We start from the raw sequence: 21,216 nt of genomic DNA on the forward strand, positions 1-21,216 counted from the left end.
ACATCTTAGGGCTTGATATGCACAGCCCCACACGCACACATGTAATTTGGATTCCCTCTGCTGGTCCCCTCCAAATTGCTAAAAAGACACAGGTTGCTTGTGTGTGTGTGTGTGTGTGTGTGTGTGTGTGTGTGCATGCACACAGTGTACCATAAAACAATAATCATGATAATTACTTACATATAGAAAATACATATGAACACAGTATTTCCTCCATACCCTCGCAGCAGCACCTCAATTTAGATTGCTTGTGTGTCTGAAATGCACATGGGGCAATTAAATGTTGATATCCACAATATTTTAATGCACTGCACACATCAACAAGTCCTCCATCCCCTGCCCATTTCTTTCACTTTGGTAATTATTTTGATTGCCCTTGCTTGCTTCCCCTACACTTTCTGGATTTCTGGGAGACTGCCACTGAGTGAACATCACAACATAAATCTTGTATGACCATGTGACAGAACATGTTCCTCTTCTTAAATAATATTTCTAGGAAGACAACAGGTTGAGCAAGAAACGGAATCTCATATTTTATCTGAAGTGATCTTAAAAAGGACTAACTTGACTTCAAGTTAAAAGAAAAGTTAAATTATATATTTTATGTTCAGGCAGGTTTTACTTCTTCTGGATATTTTTTTACATACCCTAAATTTGAAGCATTAAGAGCTACTGTCAACAGCATTCCTCACCCTTTTTACATTAATTTTACTAAATTTGGATAACTTCTTAGTCATTGTTGTTCTCTTTCTCAAAAGCAGATGGTGTTTTCTGAATGCATTTGTTTCGAAATTAGAAAATATCCAACTGTCTAAATTTTGTTCGATGGAGAGGTGTGAAAAACGAAAGGCCAAAATCGTGAACACAGTGGGTTTTCTAACCTCATTTCCACTCAGAATTGCAGCAGCAAGAACAAGGCTCTTTCTATAGCGTATCAAGGGATTTTGTGCACATGTGATGTCTCCCAGAGGCTTAAGGCATGTATGCATTAGTAGTGTTCAGACTTTCTAGCTGAGACACCTATTTCCACCTTGACTCATCTGCCATTTGTACACCTTGGCCACAGAACTCCAACACATTGCAGATGGTTTGTGGACATATCTTCTCCGATAGCCACTCAATTCACATGCAATACTCAGCAGGTCCATTAGGTATCCTGTCCCAGCTTTCCAAGCCAGGTAAGGGAACTGTCCAGCAATGTCAGCAGTCAGAGGGCCCAGGGCTGAACAGGATAGGAGCTGTCCAGAGACTGTTAGACTAGGAGCAAGTCTATGGAAAGTGTTGCATCAGCAGCTTCTCAGCACAAGCTGCAAATCAGTCTGGCTGCTTCCCTTTCTCAAGTACTAGTACGGCCTTGATCCTGGCTGTATTTATAATCATGGTTTCTCCTCCAAAGTAAAACTCTGACATGGGATGCCTTGTGCTGGAGTCCAGAATTGGCGGAGTCCAGAATTGTGAAATAACTTGTTAGGGCATATTAGGTGCCCCAGAAGGGCTCCTTCTGAAAGGCACTCCTAGTCAGCGAGGCCACTTGAGCCTCCAGTGACAAAGTTAGAATCAGGAGCACCCCAAGGCTCTGTCTTCATGCTGCTGTGTAATGCAAGCCAGGCCTGGAGGCACTGTGGATAAAAAAAGAACGCAGCCTTCTCTGCAAAGCAACCCAGTTTCACACCAAATAACTGCATCTTGTGGAGGCAGTTTCAAGAGGCCATCACAAAGTGGCCATATGGTGAGAATGGGTCCTGAGCAAGCTGGTCTGATTTGAATTCATATTTCCGAGGTGCATTTTGAGCTCCTGTGACCCGTTCTAACAACAGTACACGAAAAGCCCTTTAAATCGGCTTTCTTACAGGCAGATAGGAGGGGGAAAGACAATGAATCTTTCTTGCGATGGATGGAAATGGTCATTCCAAATATTTGAAGACCCCAGCATAAAGCAGCCTTGTGGTTGTATACGTATCAGATTATGGAAGATCTGCCTCTTTATACTTGTTTTTTAAGGGATGGCAGCCTCTATTCAGCAGCGTTCGAGAGACAATCCTTTAAGCTGTGTCAAAATGCCAGTTATCCTCAGATGCCACCCAGATTTGAATAATTTAGAGAGAGACAAAAACCCCACAGAAAACAGGAGCCATCCTTTGACTAGTGTTGCTTTTGACAGGGCAGAGCCCCCACCCTTTCCTTCTTACTGAAGCTGCTTCATCTCTCTATCAGCCATGACAAGTGCCAATCAAACCTGCTGTTCTCTAAGCTTTGCGGGGGGGGGGGGAGAAAAAGAGAAAGAAACATGAAACATTTCCTAACAATTGCTGAAGGAAGATCCACTATCAGTGTGTGGTCTAGGATAGGTGGCTGGAGAAGGGGAGGGATCTAAGAGGGAGCAAAGCACGCCTCTCCCCCTTTTCACTTCTAATCTCTGACCCCCCCCCCTCCCATTTACTTCTTTACACATTTTAATCTCCTAGTTGCTCCAAATGATCCTAAACAAATTGTAGGTCAGCCTGGATTAGTTTCTTCATTCTTCGTAATTAGGACAACTATTCATACTTTTCAACATCTTCAGCAACAGCAGCTGAATGTCAGGAGAGATCCAGGAAATGTCTGCTGTATTTTGAGTAAAGCTTAGAGCCATCCCACAGCAGGCCTATCTTGGAGAAGGGTGGGGTGGGGGAGAGCACCAAAATGCAATGGAAAAAACCAGCCAGGATTCTGGTAACACAACCCCTACTCCCAACTCTGACCTTCAAGCAAGTCTGTGCTCAACAGGATGCTGCATGCAGTGTTTACATGATGAGGCAAGGTCAGAATTTACATGATGAGGCAAGGTCAGAATTTAAACCTAGGCTGAAGAGAAGAGTGCCTAACACCTTCACTTCCCAGCAATGCTTTAAAGTGCTTTTTTATTTTACAGAGAAATTTGGGCTTTGGCAGGGGAGAGAGGGCTGAAAGGTTTTGCAAAACCATGCCCCACCCTCACATTTTTGCTGCTGTGGATCAGAAATTATCATTTATTTATTTTTAAATGACGACATTGGTACAGCTGTTCACATTCTCCCTCTCCCCCCTCCCCATTCTCTGCAAGGTTGTCCCATCCCAGTCTATTACATAAGCAATGTACATTAGATTGGAAAGAAAAAGTCTAAGAGCAAAGGCTCAAGAGCAGGTGACTCATACATTCACTGGCCATCTGGACATGTAACTTCAGCTTAGGGTTGTCATATTTCAAAAAGTAACATTCCTGACGCCTGCAAAGTTTTTTCCCCCCCCTGCCATTTTGCAAATTCGGCAAAATTCCCCCAACGCCATTTTTACACCCAAAAACAAGGACATGTCAGGAGTTTTCCTGATATATGGCAAGCCTACTTCTGCTTCCTCCTAAATGAGACGCATTTGCCTGACTTTGCTGAATGCCTCAGAGAACGAGGATCAAAGATCAGAGCTTCACAGAGTTACGAGTAGGGATGACAAGCAGAATAGATGCTTTAACCCATCTACAACTCACTGATACTGTACATGTATCACATGAACCAGGGAGAGCGAAGGTAGAAGCCCTCCCCATCAGCATGCTTGGGCCAACTGGTCTTGCCTCTCTCGGGGCACTTCCAGACAGTTGCTATTTTCAGGTGGGATTCAATCACATACTGACAAATTCCGTTTCCACAACTAAAGCTGGTCCTCTGGCACAACAAATCTGTTACTCTCCCCTCACTCCAATAAAACCCCAGACTTTATACAATAAGGAAAGTAAAAGGAAAATGCACTGGAAAGTGTGGGATAATGCACTGACCTGGTATGAAGTAGTCTCTTATACTCCTATTAAAACAATTAGGGGGTTGAATGGATGTACCAATGTTTTGGACTTTAGAATTAGAGATACAAGAAGCACAAAAGTCACATCCCATGAAGAGAATTTTCCCAGCACAGGAGATATTTAAGTACACAGTTCCATGCTAGTTTCCCCAACATGTTCTTCTCCCTTCTACAGGGTAGCCTGGAGTTATTCTCCTCCACAAAACACATGCAGAAATATAAAAATGGCAACATTGATCGGAGAGAGCCAAATTAAACATGTCATGTTGACAGAATCTGCTAATGCAAATTAGTCAACTACTTTATGTAATCCTGATGACAGATAAATGTTTCATACATACTTTAAAATGAATGGGTTACTGGGAACCTGAGAATCTTAAAAAAGAGATACCGCTCTGGAACTCTAGTCTTTCACAAAAGACTTAACTAAAATCAATATTTATGTTTAAAGCAGTTGGCTGGTCTGATAAAGTAATTACTTTTTATTTGTTTTTAATGCAAGAGCCGAATGTCTCCTTTCAAGAAAAGAGAACCAGTGTATGCTAATCCTTCCTTCCCCTACTTTTAACTTGGCCTCCTGCTTTCACCACGGGGGGGGGGGTTTCTGCTTCGACCCTCCTTCTCCTCCATGGAAGGAGGAGGAGAAGGAGCTGGCTACTGAAACTGTGCCACGCTCAGCTCCACACTCAGCCTCCTGATTTTGGGGGGACTTTGGGGGCCCCCAATCCCCTCCCCCAAAATACTGGAGGGCCCAAAAGGGCTTGGGCCCCAGTAGGTGGCATCCCGCCCTCAACCGTTCTTCCAAGCCCACTCTCCCCAACACCAGAAGCTTATCTCGCACAATAGCAGCAACACTTGCAAAAAACTACATTTCCCATGGGCCACTTGCACCTTGCATTGGCACATCAGGTGATGAAGGGGCAAAGGAGAAGGACCTCCCTCCCATCCACTTCTGCTTGCTGCTGTCAGAGCACCCGTAGCGACCAAAGAAATGGAGGGTGGGAGGGAAAGTGAAGGAGCTTTTGAAGACTTGAGGGAGAGACATCTGGGGACTCATGGGAGTAGAGGGTGAGTTCAGACCAAATTTGGATTGACTCAGAAATAAATCAAGGAGCTATTTTCTGATTTTGGAAGAAACAGCTCCACGTGTTATTTAGCCAATCCAGTTTGAGCTGGGAGAGTTTGCCCTTTTGCTAGTTACCCGTATAGTAAATCAGTCCTTGGAATATTTTTTTCTAAAATAAGATCTTCCAAGAAGCCTAAGCCAGGAGGATAAAAGCAAAGTACAGTTGGCATACAAGGTATCCTAGCAGCATGAAGGCTAATTGTTACGGCCTTGAGATGGCTGGGTTCACCATTTCAATCAAGTACCAGGAAAGGAAAGCACAATCTGTGTAACTTGACACTGTCTGTAACCTTTTCAGACTACACACTTAAAAAACAAATATATGCATTATAAAAATAGCTTTTGAATCAGGTGCAAAGAAAGACACAGGTGATCACAAGTCCTGAAGAAACATCTGTTGCAAAATAAAATGAAGAGGCAGAAGAAATGGAGGGGAGAGTTCTTTTCTTAAAAAAAAAAAAGTAATAGTTAATGCACCGTCCACAGACTTCCAGTCATACAGTAAAACATGGAGCTCTTTTTAATAATCTGAATAGAAATTCAATCTCTTTGAATCTGCTATGCGACACAATTTGTCCAAGCAACCAGATACACAAAGCTCTAGGTATTTCTTCTGCTTTCATTGCTACAGAACGAAGGCAGAAATCACAAGCAGACAAATGGTGTTAGTTTTGTAGCTGATTGTTCATTATTTTAAAACAAAAACAAAGCTAACATCTAATGGCGGAATCTCAAGAAAACAGAGAGCCCAGGTTGCTAGCTATACAATATCTCAGCTCCTGAAGACCATTCACCTTCCTTAGGGCTTAGAAGATCCTTACTGCCCTATCAGTGGCAGCTAATTGAGGTCATTTCCTGGGACAGACGTCTTCAACCTTTTTGAGTCCACGGCTCCCTTGACCAACTACATTCTCTCTGCAGCACCCCTGTGGGGCCCAGGAGCCCAGTCATGTCACCCCTTGCCTCAACCATTTGAAGGCCACCAGAGGCAGTTCAGGAGATTATATATTTGGTCCTCTTCATGGGAAGTACTGAGGATTGTTGGGCAGGGAAAGAGGTTTTGTTATCTATCTATCTATCTATCTATCTATCTATCTATCTATCTATCTATCATCTATCCCATATACACATATATCCTGAGTTACAGTGAGCAAGGGATTGGCTGAGGGCTTTAAAGCCTAATAATATAAAGAAACTCCCCCTTCCTGCCCTTGAAGCACCTCTACCTGGGGGTGGAAATTTCCATTAGCATTCAGGAATGTATCAAACTGGGGACAAGCTGGGTATGGCCAAGATTTCAACACAAGAAAAGCCCTGCTGGACCAGACCAAAGGCCTATCAAGTCCAGCAGTCTGTTCTCCAGTGGCCAGCCAGATGCCTATGGGAACCCACAAGTAGGACATGAATGCAACAGGCCTCTCTTTTTCATGTTCTCCAGCAATTAGTATTCAGAAGCATACTCCCTCTGATTTTGTTGTAGTTTAATCATTTAGTCATTTCTGACTCTTCATGACCCCATGGACCAGAGCACGCCAGGCACTCCTGTCTTCCACTGCCTCCCACAGTTTGGTCAAAAGCATGTTGGTAGCTTCAAGAACACTGTCCAACCATCTCGTCTTCTGTCGTCCCCTTCTCCTTGTGCCCTTTCCCAACATCAGGGTCTTTTCCAGGGAGTCGTCTCTTCTCATGAAGTGGAGCCTAAGCTTCAGGATCTGTCCTTCTAGTGAGCACTCAGGGCTGATTTCCTTCAGAATGGATAGGTTTGATCTTCTTGCAGTCCATGGGGCTCTCAAGAGTCTCCTCCAGCACCATAATTCAAAAGCATCAGTTATTCGGTGATCAGCCTTTATGGTCCAGCTCTCACTTCCATACATCACTACTGGGAAAACCATAGCTTTAACTATACAGACTTTGTCGGCAAGGTGGTGTCTTTGCTTTTTGAGATGCTTTCTAACTCCCCAATACTTGGTGTGCTGGGCCAGGGAGTGACCCGAGCAATGTGGTCCAGATCCGGTCCCGAATCCAAGGGTTCCATGAGGAGTCAGTCCGGCAGGGGGCCAAGGCAGGAAACCAGGCAAGGTCAGGCACAGGATCACAGGAAGGTTCTGGCAAACAGCAACATTGCTCCCCCAACTGGGGCGGGTTCCAGCAGCCTTTTATCTCTGACAGGGTAACGGCCGGTCCTGATCCCCCGGTGACTCACCTCCCTGTCTCGCCTGAAGGCGAGCACTCCTCCTGTGAGTACTCAGGTCTCTCCTTCTCTCAGACCTCAGTCTCTGCAGCTTGGGAGATGTCGGTGGGTTACTAGACCCAGAAGCACCCTCAGCCTCTCCTGACCCAACTGGTAGGTGAGCAGCTGTAAGTGATTGCCCAGCTGGAGGAAACGAGGTAATCCCCACATCTGGAGCCAGGGCAGGCTCAGGCCCCTGACTCGGCCCAGCTGGTGCTTGTTGCAGGGGAACCTGTGCAGGCAGGGACTCTTCAGAATCAAGTCCCAGACTAGGTTCAGCTGCCGCCTGAGGCCAAGGATCTGCTGCGGACTGAGACTCCTCTGGCTCCGAGTCCGAGCCCGAGTCCCAGGCCATCACACTTGAGGTCAAATATGTAGCTACTGACAGCCTTATCTTTCATGGATTTGCCTAATCCTCTTTCAGAGCTGTCCAAGTTGGCAGTCATCACTGCATTTGTGGAAGTGACTCCCCATCGCCTATGTGTTGTGTGAAGAAGTACTTCCTTTTGTCTCTCCTGAATTTCCCACTATTCAGCTTCATCAGATGACCCCACAGGTTCTAGCATTATGTAAAAGGGAGAAAATCACCTCCCTAGCCATTTTCAGACCACATATAATTGCATGTATATTGTCCCCTTTTGCACGCCCTTTTTAATGCTAAAATACCCAGATGTTGTAACCTTTCCTCGCAGGGGAGTTGCTCCAGCTCTTTTATAAGTTGGCCTGCTCTTTTCCTTCCTCAGATTTTCCAATGGCAGCCAGGAATATATATATGCATGCAGAATACAAGCTGCCTTAAGTAGTAACTGAATAAATTTTAAGTGTCTGCCGATGACAAATGAGTCAGATGAGCCATTCAAGACAAGTAGGGAGAAGTCACCCTGGTCATGGAGACAAAGGCAGCCAACATGAGCAGGCTGGGCCGTGGCTCTACCAGTCCTCATTTTTCCATCACCATCTATTGATACAAAGATTCACAGCTAGATTGCCGAAGTGTTTGATTTTATGAACAATGATAATGTTTTGTGGCTGTCATAAACCTCAAAAGAAATAATGCATGTGTCCCATACAAGGCATAAAAAGTTATTCTTTTAACATGAATAGCTTACCATTGTACGATTACCCTCTTGATCACCTATTCCATTACTGGAATGAATATATGATGCCTTGCTTTCTTTCAAGAAGGCAGGTGCAAGTTGAAGGAGGGAGCCTGCCAATGAAGATGATGAATTGCTTTTGGATGCAGAGGACCAATGTTTAACATGAATGCAGTACAGCTAGGAATCAGGATGATCTCACAGACGTAAATTAACAGGAAAAACACATTTCTTTTTGTCTGCATTAAAGGGAGGGGGAAAGAAATTCAAAACTTGACAATTCCAAATTTCCAAAATTTGTGTGTTTGTGCACAGGACTATGTTACTTTGAACTTGAATATTTAAGCAACCCTCTTTCCAACTTTTCTGAAAATTCTTTACACAATTGGTTTGCATTCACTAGTACAGAATTTTTCATCTAAACTCTGGAATAGCCCTATGTTTACATTAGCACAACCAAGAAGTCAGTGACTGAAAGGAAGAATAGATTGATGCTTCCCTATATAAAATGAAGTAATGACGGACTTTTTTCACATGGCACTATAGGAGGAGCTCACTGTTGTGACCCTGGTGTTTAGATTTCCTTTCTTCAGGGGATAAGGTCGAGGACTTGGAAGGGGAACTGCATGTAGGTCCAGCACCAGAAGCACTTCCACAATATAAGTGGTGCCAGCTCCCCTCTGACCCAAGGATGTTGCATTGCCATCCTCTCACTCAGAGGACTCCATCAAAGAAGCCTCAGTACAGCCAGAGTCTCTCCCACTCCATCACAGTAAAAGACTGCAGGAGCTGCCTGTGGCACTTTTCAGTGAAGGCAGCACTTGCAATAGGGACAGATCTTAAGTGCTACATATAGCTCAGTCCAAGGTTGCTGAAGCAACACCAGATCTTTGCTCTCCTTCTTCATTCCCTTTGCATGCCTTCCACAGAGGTCAATGCTTGCACCAGAAAATGAAACATTCTCTCTTCCATTTAAATGAGTGTAAACTGGAGCACATATTGAGGGTTTTTGAGTGTAGAAAAACACAACCAAGGTAACACAAGTGGTAACTAAGGCACGAGAGCCAGGCTGCTGGTTTCTGTGGTTTGAGCACACAACCAAGGTACCCAGTTCAGGGGAAACATCATCATCATCATCATTATACAGCCCTACATCCACAGGTCTCATAAAGAAGAAAAAGAGTTTGGATTTGATATCCCGCTTTATCACTACCCAAAGGAGTCTCAAAGTGGCTAACATTCTCCTTTCCCTTCCTCCCCCACAACAAACACTCTGTGAGGTGAGTGGGGCTGAGAGACTTCAGAGAAGTGTGACTACCCCAAGATCACCCAGCAGCTGCATGTGGAGGAGCGGAGACGCGAACCCGTTCACCACATTACAAGACTACCGCTCTTAACCACTACACCACACTGGCTCTCATAAAGCAGGATACTTGCAAGATTGCACTATTTGGTAAGTGGTTACTGTGATCCAGAACACTATTGCTCTCCTGGACATGTCATAGGTAAAGGCAGCTGAACACAGAAATAGCTTGCTTTCACTGTTATACAACTCTTATGTGTCTTTGTTGCAGCCACATTCAGAATGCAAGCAAGGGAAGCTAACACTGCAAATGGTCCTGAATAAAGATCTAATTTCATAGTTAACCCCTTTTCGGAGACCTGCTTCCATAAATAGGGGCTGCTGAAGATCATCCCGGCACCAAGCAATGAATTTCATTCTGTTCTTGACCTTCATGCTGAAACCTCCAGCAAAAAAAGAAGATGGCTATTTGAACACTAATCATGGGGCAATTATTTATCTCCCTCTCATTTCCTAACTATTATGTCACCCATAGGAACAATATATAGAAAATTAGTGGAGAGTATTTGTGATCTTTAAAAAAATCTAAGTATGGGAGGCCTGTCAAAAGCATTCAGTGTCAGGCCAAGACCCACTTAATCCCCACAGAAAGGGTGTTAAGTGGGGGTTGTAAGTGGGGCAGAGAGCCGTATGTGGGTTCTTTTGCCATTGCATGAATTTCACCTAATAAGATAACATATTATGATAATGGATCCTTGGAGGATTCTGAAATGGGCAATGAAGTGATCAGAGACATTTTTACATTCATTTTTTTATTCTTCTCCCATCCCCTCCCAAAAAACCCCCCACAGCTAATAAATCAAATTGGGAAAATGCAAGATTTTAATTTGAACTATTTTGCTGATGAAGCCTAGTATGCTATTGATGATCAGGCATCTCGAAGGTCTAGAAAATAACCACCAACCATTTTTTCATTAAAGACTAACTTGTTCCACTGATTTCAATGAAACTAAACTCAACTAATTTAGTTCTGATTGGGGTGAAATTTAATTTAGTTCCCATTAAAGACAAACCTACCTAATTTACGCTTTCTGAAACAGTAAGCAAACGAAAATTGCCATCCTTAAAAATGTGCCCTTCTCCAAATTATGCAAGGCAGTTCTTCAGCCAAGTCATTGGCTATCGCTATACCAGGATTATATGTTTGTGATCTGACATACATGAGAAAATCAAAGCACACAGAGGAAATCAGCATGCAAATTTATAAATCTTTCATTAAAAGCAAAAGGTGTCTTTATGTCTTTTAATAAAAAAATTCCTTCCAGTAGCACCTTAAAGACCAACTAAGTTAGTTCTTGGTATGAGCTTTCGTGTGCATGCACACTTCTTCAGATACACTGAAACAGAAGTTGCCAGACCCTTCTATATAGTGAGAAGGTGGGGAGGGGTATTACTCAGAAGGGTGGTGGGAATGGGAGATTGGCAGATAGCTGAGATGAGCCTGTTGACGACTCTTAACGACTGTAATAGGTCTTACAGGAAAAGGCAAGGGGTGAGAAGGTGAGAAATGGCTTAGAAATGGCTTCAGAAATAGACTGGAAAGAGAAGCTGCTGAATTGCAACTCATTACCAAACTTAAAACCATGGAGAGACCTGGTCTGAATAGAGACATTGGATTCTTATCTCATTATACATGACTAAGCCATTTCTCACCTTCTCACCCCTTGCATTTTCCTGTAAGACCTTTTACAGTCGTTAAGAGTCGTCAGCAGGCTCATCTCAGCTATCTGCCAATCTCCCATTCCCACCACCCTTCTGAGTAATACCCCTCCCCACCTTCTCACTATATAGAAGGGTCTGGCAACTTCTGTTTCAGTGTATCTGAAGAAGTGTGCATGCACACGAAAGCTCATACCAAGAACTAACTTAGTTGGTCTTTAAGGTGCTACTGGAAGGAATTTTTTTATTTTGACTATGGCAGACCAACACGGCTACCTTTATGTCTTTTGTTATCTACTGGCCCACAAAAGCTGTTGTTAACAAGTTTGGGTTTAGTAGTTGCTAGTGTCCCAAAATATGCAGAATCCCTTGTGGAAAGCTATTCAGAAGACTGCTTCTCATCACTATGAACCACCCTGGAGGCTTTTGAAAGCAGAATGATAGGGTACCAGATCTAATTAACAAACACCAGGAATAGCTGTAGCTCAGCAGCAGCCTTACATGCAGTAGGTCCCAGATCCAATCCCCAGCATCTCCAGGTAGGGTTGGAGAGATCCCTGCCCCAAATCCTGGAGAGCTGCTGCCACTCAGTGTAGACAATACTGACAGCTTCCTTTATACCGTAATCTTAACTGCTGCTCTTCTATCTTTTCAGAGGGTTAAAAAATAAATCCACAGAGAATCCTAAGCAAGGTTGATCATTTTCTACACAGCAGTTCCTCCCCTTGTTATACTTCTCTGGCCCCTAGGAGCCTAACCCTACAGGCCATGCTCAGAAAATTAACCATGGCATGAGCAAAGTCATCACCACCTCCTATGTTTAGCCACCCTCTCATTTAGATTGTTAGCCCATGCTGCCATTAGCACGATGCCAATCTTAACAGTAGGCTCAGAGCTTTTGGAGTAGGTATGGAGTTCTATCTCCACTGACAACCGTGAAGCCTATAAGGCTTGGCTTGGGAGAGTAGCTGACAACCATGAAGTTCATCCAGCTAGTGAATTGTTACAGTGGAAATTTTATGAAGCATCAGCAGGCTGTGAAAAATCTTGGCTGATATGGTCAACAACTGCACAACAAAAGGGGGACGCTTGGGGGCGGGGATAGAATAAAAAAAGCCCACAGGGGAGCAAATCCAGTAGTTGATAACCTTATAATAAAACATATTTGCCATGCATCTTTCAAAACTTGTGAAAGGGACATTGGTTCCCCTCAAGGAATTGCAACTATTTGATTGCCCTCAAGCAATCCCTTGGATTATTGTATATGACTCTGTCCAGGTGCAACCTTCTTTAGAAGGTTTTAAGAAAAGAAGGAAAACAAGAACCAGATCATATACAGCATGTATATGCTTAAATCATGTCCCTTAAAACTGGTGATATTCTTATATGCTCTGCTAGCTGGGTTCTGAAATACTATGACTCCAGATATGAAGCTGCTTCTCTATAGGACATATCATTTTAAAATGGCATTAACAAATAATAATAGAGATTTGTCTCTGTAATCCTTGTAAGGTGGGACATTGCAGTCCCGCTAAAACAGATGAGAAGGAGGGTTTAAACTGGGAAGGGGGTTTAAACTGGGGAGTGACCTAACTAGTCAGTTCATGGCTAAGTAAAGATATAGTTTGGGAATTCCTGATTTATGTTCCAGTCACTATAGTACATTACACAATCTCTATCTAGTTAAGTTATTGGCTATTTCAAGATAGTTAGGGATAATAATTAACTCTGCAATCCTATCAGTTCTCTGCAATCCCACCTGTTGTTGAACACAATAGGACTCTTCTGATTAAATGGGCATAGAATTGGGCTAGAAGTCTGTCCTGAAGACCACCACATTTTGGGCCCAGTCTACACGCTTTCTACATTTATCAAATTTCACTGTAACATATACAGATTTCCCTCTTGACTCATGGTTCGGATGGCTAGTCATGCATTGCCAAAAAAGAGGATCTGCATCATGAAGAAAGAGGGCACAAATTTGCCTATTTTAATTTATATGTATGGACACAAATTTAGAAATTATTATAATAGTTTAAATAGAAATATAGTACATCTCACCAGAGTGGGGAAGACCCCAGGTAACCTGTGTACTGTTCTGTCTGCTGACCAGGTGCTGAGAAATCCTGTTCCCCCAGCTCATGGTTCCTTATCTTTAAACTGGACAGGTATCAAATTGAGGACACCCCTCTAGTTTGAAGGACAGTCAAAGGACACATGACCACCTTACTTATGGTTCATTTGAGTTCTGTGCTTTAGAACTGAGCATACATTGCTTATATTGCAAGGTTACCTATAAGATTATCTACTCTCAGCTTGTGCATGAAGCTTATGTAAGGAAGAATGTGTCATATCCATTCTGAAAAATGATTAAATATGGTGTCTTTTGAGGAAAGGACCACCTTGGAATATTTAAGGCAGCTTTACAACCCTAAAGTCTAACAATCATCTGTGCTACATGTCTGTAGGAAACCTATGCTAGACTTGCCCCCGTGGTTCAAATCTGCTGGGCTAATATAAATACTTTGTAAAAAAAAACAACGGAGAGCTTTTTTTACAGCCAGGGTAGAAAAGCCAGTATTAGACTTTATCTCACGGAACAAGATCATTAATTGGCAATGAAGGAAATGTATCTCAGCAAGTACTCACAACCCTTTCTTTATTAGAGTTTGGATTGTTTTTAGTAGCAGTCACAATGAAAGGGTTAGAAAGGAGGATGCTGGCATTTCTGTCCGCCTTCCCATCTGGGTTAGCTACATGCTTGCAAAAAAGGGAGAAAGTGAGAAACAAGGGGAGGGGGGTGGAAGGCTTCACCACACTAAATGAAAAGCAAACAATATGCATATCAGCATCCTAAGGAGATGTACCACTCTGCTGGGAAAAAACAAGACAAAAGAATTATCTGACACAACAGTTCAAAGCATATTGCACCTGTCAAAACGTCTGTCATCTTCTATAGAAATGTGCCATTCCAAAAGGGGAGGGGGTGGTAGAAAGGGAAACTCGACCAAAGTCACGCAGAAACAACAGACCACTTTGTCTCCTTCCTGCAGCCAACTCTTCCATCTGAAAGCCATTTGACTCAATGCTAAAGAGTGCCTGGAAGGACCAGACAATAGGAAGGTCTCTTTCATTGTCAAGGACAGTTACACTTTGAAGATGATGCTCAAAAGGGGTTAAAATGGGTCAACAAGCAATTGTTGGCCCCATCCAAGGAAATTTGAACGGAACATTGTTAAAGCCACACACACAAAATCCTTCTAAAAGGATGCATCTTTTAAGCAAAGGGCAGTGTGGGAAGGGGAAGATCAACACACCATACTGATTTAGTCACAAGGAATAAATTAAGGCCACCATTACAACCCCCACTGTAGATAGACTGATGAGGTGGTTTTGGTCTAGATGTGATTGCACTTAACGGTAGGCATTTGCACTGCAGGAGAAATAGGGTCATCATCCACTGAAAAAAGGAATTTGGCCCAAGGTGGCCTTAACTTTTTCACTCCTTTTTTAAAAAAAATTGCATGTTGGTGTTGCAATGGTCTGGTTCTTTTAAGATCTATGACGAACAATGAAAATGCACTATGCCTGTTTATAAATGCTAGTTCATTACAAAGGATTTCCTGTCTGTAGCAATGAACTCATTTCAAATCAATATGCTAAGTTTAGAAAGGGTTCAATGTTAACAAAGCATTTTTAAAAATAAAAAACAAACATTTCTGTGCAATCAGGCATACTATCTTGGTGACTTCTTTGGAGAACCCCATTAATTTTATCTCTGCTCAGTACAGAGAACAACAAAGGTGATCTGCTGAGTAGATAATATACTGTAGTCTTGCTCAGCTCTCATTCATTTCATAGGGGTTACACAGGAGAATGTCCCAGTGGACTGAGCCCTAATGTAAGGTGATCATCAGCAGAAAAGAAAACACAGTTACAGATATTTTAACCATAATGGCATTAACATTTTCACTGCTTTTTTTTAAAAAAAAATGCAAGATAAGATCTACAAATATATAAGTGGATAATTGTACATGGTATCCACCATCCAGGAGTCAATATAGTGAGGTAGAGTGAACGTATGTTGGACTAGAACTGGACAGGTGTGGATTCAAATCCTTACACATTGAGGCAGCTTTTGGATGTTTCACTCTCCATGAACTGAAATTAACACAAAGGGTTGCTGTGACAACAACTCAGTTAAGGTCCTGCTTTCCTCAGTTCCTTGGACAAAGGGTGGAGTAAACATGCCCAAATCCCTATCTGAAAAAGTGTGCATGCACACAAAAGCTTATACCCAGAAGAAATTTAGTTGGTCTCTTAAGGTGCTACTGAACAATTTTTTATTATTATTTCAAATCCCTTTTGTAAGATACAAATGTAAAGGAACGGACATCTATTTTCATCTGGGATCATTATCAGTACTCCTCATCTTTGTACATATTTCTGTGTATCTTTGGTTAGTTCATGACAACTTAAATATCCAAAAAGTAAAGGTAGCTGTGCTTGAGAAAATTCCAAAATCCATTTAAGGGCAATGCCTTTGTTAGAACAGCCAAAATATCACAGAATTGCTTGCAGAAAGCATCAGAAAGCTAGATGGTGAATTGAGCAATTGTTTTTTGGGGGGAGGGATTATTTTGGCTGATATCAAAGCTGTAGAGTCTGGGCTGTATCCTGCCCCCTTTGCTCTATTTATTATCTAGCTAGCCTGATGAAGAATTCTGGACAATTCAAAAGTTTGTGCACTATATTGTGATACTTTGCTTCAAAAATGTTTTGCACTAATGCCTATTTTAAATATCCAATGCATCTTACATACACAGCCTTAACCCCATGTTGCCTCATAGCCTCTTAAGTATACCATCTATGCACTAACTTAATAATATATATATATGAGAGTTTTGTGTAATGTTTTTTGGTTGCCCAAAGCACTTTACACCACACACATAATCTCAACAAACCTCACAAGATAATGGAAGTCAGTAATAGTACCCATATTGCAGATGGAAAACCAAGGTTGATGTTCAAGAGCTTTGGGGGGGTTGTGGGGGGTTGTGTCAGAAACAGAAATTTTTCTTTCCTCAAGCTATACTATGTGCATTTTTGCACTCTTTAACTTGTCAATTCCCAGTGACTGATCTGTCATTTTTTTTACTATGAGTAGTACTTTTAGTGAAGTGCAATTTTCATCAACTATTGATCTATACACCATGCTGCTGTGGAGCTGTGCATTCTGTTCTTTTCTTTTTAGCATAAAGAAGGTATAGAAATGAGCATAAGAAAATGCCAAATTGTCCAAAAATATTTATGACATTATGTCCAGGTGAATTAATTTCAGTGCCTAGACACTTACAAATCATGGATAATGTCTCACCTAGTGCTAAATTATCTGCTCCATTCAGGAACTTAATGTTTGCTTTAGTTTGTGTGTTTTTTGCTGATAACATAGAGAGTGGCCCAATGCCACAGCACACAGCACATTAGAAAGCTCTTTTTTCTGAGGTGGCCATAAAAGGCATTCATTTCCCTATCTTCAGTACAAAACAGGCACATGCTAATTTTCTGAGAGTGAAATGATGTTTGGAAAGTAGCTAAAGACTTAAGCATTAAGTGACCTCAACCCATAACGCTGAAGTTATCTGGAGTCCAGTCCAGCCAGTGAGAAACCACTCTTAAGTCCCACTGATTTCAAGGGGGTGAACTGAGCAGGTGCTTAAATCCCTCCTATTGAAATTGCAGGAATTTAAAAGTCCTTAATTTAAGGTGGATTGTGCCCGCAATGTTTTCCAGTTTGCCTTGTTATCTGAAAATGCTAATACACCCAGAGAAACAAATCAAGGCTGGTTGCTTGGTGCGTTATATATAGAATGCTATGTGCTGCAAGGCCTGAGAAAGCTCAGATGAGCTCACGGGAGCTAGAAGGCCTCAAAACATATAGGAATATAGGAAGCTGACTTACGCAGAGTCAGATCACTGGTCCATGTAGCTCAGAACTGAACACAATGACTAGCACAACTCCCCAGCATTTCAGGCACGATACTTTCACAGTCCTATGTGGATATGCCAGGGAACTGAATAGGGAAATTCTGCATGTTCACTTAGTATTAGGAATTTTAACATACAATCATTTGTCAATATAACACGGATCCTGCTTGCTGGGCTTTAAAGCCAAATTATTAATCTGACTTCGATAGAAATGAATTTAAGTTTGTAACTATTAAAAACAGTGGAAATATAAAATATGCCATGACTTGTGATATAGATATAGATATATAGAAATATCCTTGTCCAATTAGCTAGGATTTGTTTCACAATAAACGGCCATCAAATTTTCGCAATGTATAATGCCCAAGTTTAAATCTTACAACCACCACCATCACACTCTAATTAAAGTCATATATATATATATATACAGTGTGTGTATATATATATATATATATATATATATATATATATATATATATAATGTATTTCTTCACTTCAGCTCTTGATTATGATATTTAATCCCATTTGAAACAGTTACACCCTGAAAGGAGCTCTGTTTGAGAACATGTTAAAGAAATAGGGATTTCCATCTAGTGACAACACTTCAGCATTTTTTAAAAAAATCCATATTGCAACATGGCACGCGATACATCAAATTACCATTGTAAAGTGCAAATTCTTTACAACACTGGAAGCCATCACTGAACAAAAATACTACTAGAAGGGTTTTCAAAAGGAACATTTTTGGCTAGGAAAGAGACTTTTGACATTATTTATTAGGTTCAAAAATGTTTAACAAAAGGCCAACAATGGTCCTGTGGAAACCACTACATCTGAGGCACTTTCTCTTGTTAGAGGCCGGCATTGATTTGAGGATGGCCAGCATGATTGGAACAATTCCCTCACACCAGTCAATGCAAGTGGGCATTCAGACACAAACAAGCACAAGCCTGTGAACAAGCCATATGGAAACATTGGGGGGAGGGGGGGCAAGGGGAGGGGGGCGAAGTAAACATTTATTAACCTCTTTGTGCCGAGATCGGCGGAAGGACAGGCCAGGAGTGAAGGAGACGGTCATGCCAAATTTCCACGAAAGACGGGGGTTTGCCCCGAGCATTTTTTCATAGAATATGGCGAAGCATGGAGAATGTCTGCAGTGCCATGGTAACTGAAGCTGTCCGGATCGTGGTTTGGAAGACTGCTGGAGAAGTACCTTCCTTCCCAGAGAAAGTCTTTAGAGAAGGGTTGGTAGGAAGTTTGCTTCAGGCTTGGCTCTTGAAGAAACTCTTGCAGGCATGGGAGATGAGCCCATGTTGGAAAAAGAGCCATTCCTCGTGACCAGTGCCTTTGTTCTAAAAAAATGTTTAGCAGTACTCTCATTTTCCTACTCATACTGAAATACTGCCCCTCAAGGAGGCCAAACTTAGATTCACAAAATGTTTAGGGGTATGCGTACCCCTTTGTCCCCCCAGAAAATAAGCACTGCTCGTGACTGAGGAAAGCACTAGAGAAGCTTCCAAAAAAACCAACAACCTAGAGATAATGTACTCTGCACATGTACTTCTATATCTGAAAGAACATACACATACTAAAAACAAGGGAACATGTGGGATTTTTAAGCACACAAGTCTGTTTAAAAATGCTGCTAAGGAAATGATGTGGTTAGGGAATTGTGTATGACAAAATTAAGAGCTACCAATTGTTAGTGGAACTTCAGCCTTAAATGTTTAGGTAGAGGCTGCATCCTCCTGGCTCACAGAAAACCCCTTAAAGTGGGAGTTCCCATTCCTTGGACAAAAAATCTGATCTGAGTTTCAAGCAGAACTAGAATTTAGGAACATAAGCTGCCATAAGCAGTCATTGGTCCATCTAGCTGAATACTGCCTACACTGACTGGCAATGGCTATCTAGTGTTCTAAATTTGTATGTAAAAGCAGCTCACCTTATATGGCATTTTAGCCTACACACTTTATGCTTGGTAGTGCAACCTTTTGTGATTATCTGCCCTCTGGCTCTTGCTATAAGGGGATAGATTAGCCCCCTAGTCAGTGATGAACAATGTTATCTGCATCGATAGTGACCAATGGAGCACAGTGGGATGACACTGTTTACCTGGCTTACCAAAACAGAGGTCGCTGTCAGTAACTGAAAGGGGTAAAGCAGTGGGGAGGTCAGTACAGTTTCAGCACAGCATTAGAAGTGTCAGATTGACTCTGCCACTACACCTGCACCATGCCAATCTCCTTGCCACCTTGACTCCCCATCTCGGATACTGACAGCGACTTCCACAATGGGAAACTGGGAAAGTAATGCCACCCCACCAGCAGGTGCTGATTTGTGTGCCAATATGTGTACCTGTAGGGTGGACAGTAAGCTGTGTGTCTATGTTGTACCAAAATTCATGGGGCTTCCTTGAATGAGGCATGAGAACACAATATAAGTTACATACCTGGCCAATCAATGATTTTGTATTTTAGCTGTTTCCGTTCTATCTGCAAGCTACCTTGCACCCCGATCTGGGGGAAAGGCTTGTTGTTGTTGTTGTTTAGTCGTTTAATATTCTTACAACAATCTGTTTCCCTCTCAAAGGTGATTGGCTAATTACAGTTGAGAATGGCCTACGAAAATTTTCTGAATGGCTTCAGCCTCTGAAAATAATGAAGTTGCACTGCTTTGTATCCTGGCTGAATCGAGACATTCTACATTTCTGTCTGTGTTCACTCTATAGCAGTTTCAGTGTCTTCTGCTTTCTCCTTAATGTGTACACAGGTGGTCTCCAGGTTGATAGGTAGGTGAGGATATGCCATTGCTCCCATTCCAACCATCTCTTCCCCACTGGAGACAGAACTTGGTGGTGGCATTTTTGGAACATCATATTCACAATGCACAAGCAGATTGGTTCTCACTGGCTGCACCTGTCCTCTTCTAAAATTAGCTGAAGAACACAAATAAACAGGAGCAAAATTAGAAGAACCCCAGATGCTTTGCTAAGTCCTACCTGTTGCATCTGGACTTTTAAGTCTCCAATATATAGTTCCAAACTTGAATGCACATACAAAATCAGACCTAAAGAAAGAAATAGAGTTGCTAGAGCAATTAAAGGAAAGGCTGCCCATAGTATTTTTCACTGAGATATTCCAAGTTTACAGCATCTAACAAAATAAGTACATGTATGATAATTTGGTAAAGACTTAATAGAATTGGAGTGCTCATTCCACTGTAAAATAATAAAGCTTAATAAAATAATATTCTGCCTCATTTTATTAATCTGTTTATTCAAAAAGTCCTTTGCTGCACTCTAGATCCAAGTAAAACATATCCTACAAGAAAGCAGAAAAGAAGAAAAAGCTTTGAAAGCCTTGTTGATCTGGAAGGCTACATAATTTTAATGGAAATTTGCACAATATGATTGAGACCTACCTACAACTCTCAGCTTCTGTTTTATAATTTTCTGTATTATGATTTGGTGATTATTAATGTGTCTTAATGCACAGTATTGTGTTTTGACTATGTCCTAAAGGGCAATGCAAAATACCATAAATAAATCAATAAATGTTGTGGACTTTCATAAAGATGTGTACCAAATGTATTCTGTCTTAATCTCAAACTTTGGATAGGATTCAGGCTTAGTCATGCTTACAGTACATCCAGTGAAATAAATAGGACTATGAAATGGATGCCATACATCCGGAATTTATCAGACATATCCAGAATACTGCAGTCGGAAGCAGTGTCCAAGCAGAAATCGTTAAAATATCCTGGAAAATCCGGACTTTGGCCAAAAACAACATTTTTTCTGTCCAGATTTTCGCTGTTTGAAATATGGCAACTCTAGACTATGACCAACTTCAGTACCGTAGGTCTATTCTAAGCATGGCAAGCAGAGCAATCTTATGGGGAACTTGAAGCAGCAGGGTTGAATGGAATGGCAGAGCTACTGCCA

The 21,216-nt window shown here is 41.8% G+C and overlaps 1 long non-coding RNA gene across 4 annotated transcripts in view; it reads right to left on the reverse strand.

Moving 5' to 3' along the window:
- Positions 1-21,216, reverse strand: part of LOC308596941 — a 158,567-nt gene that overhangs the window by 82,189 nt on the left and 55,162 nt on the right. For 3 of the 4 annotated variants that reach the window (XR_014012734.1, XR_014012735.1, XR_014012736.1), the window contains one exon: positions 19,723-20,208. The exons of the other annotated variant lie outside the window; for it this stretch is intronic. This is a non-coding gene — a long non-coding RNA (uncharacterized lncRNA). The remainder of the gene's footprint in view (positions 1-19,722; positions 20,209-21,216) is intronic. 4 annotated transcript variants of the gene reach the window in all.

This window comes from Podarcis bocagei (assembly GCF_964188305.1).
Source record: "Podarcis bocagei genome assembly, chromosome: 10".
NCBI lineage: Eukaryota > Metazoa > Chordata > Lepidosauria > Squamata > Lacertidae > Podarcis > Podarcis bocagei.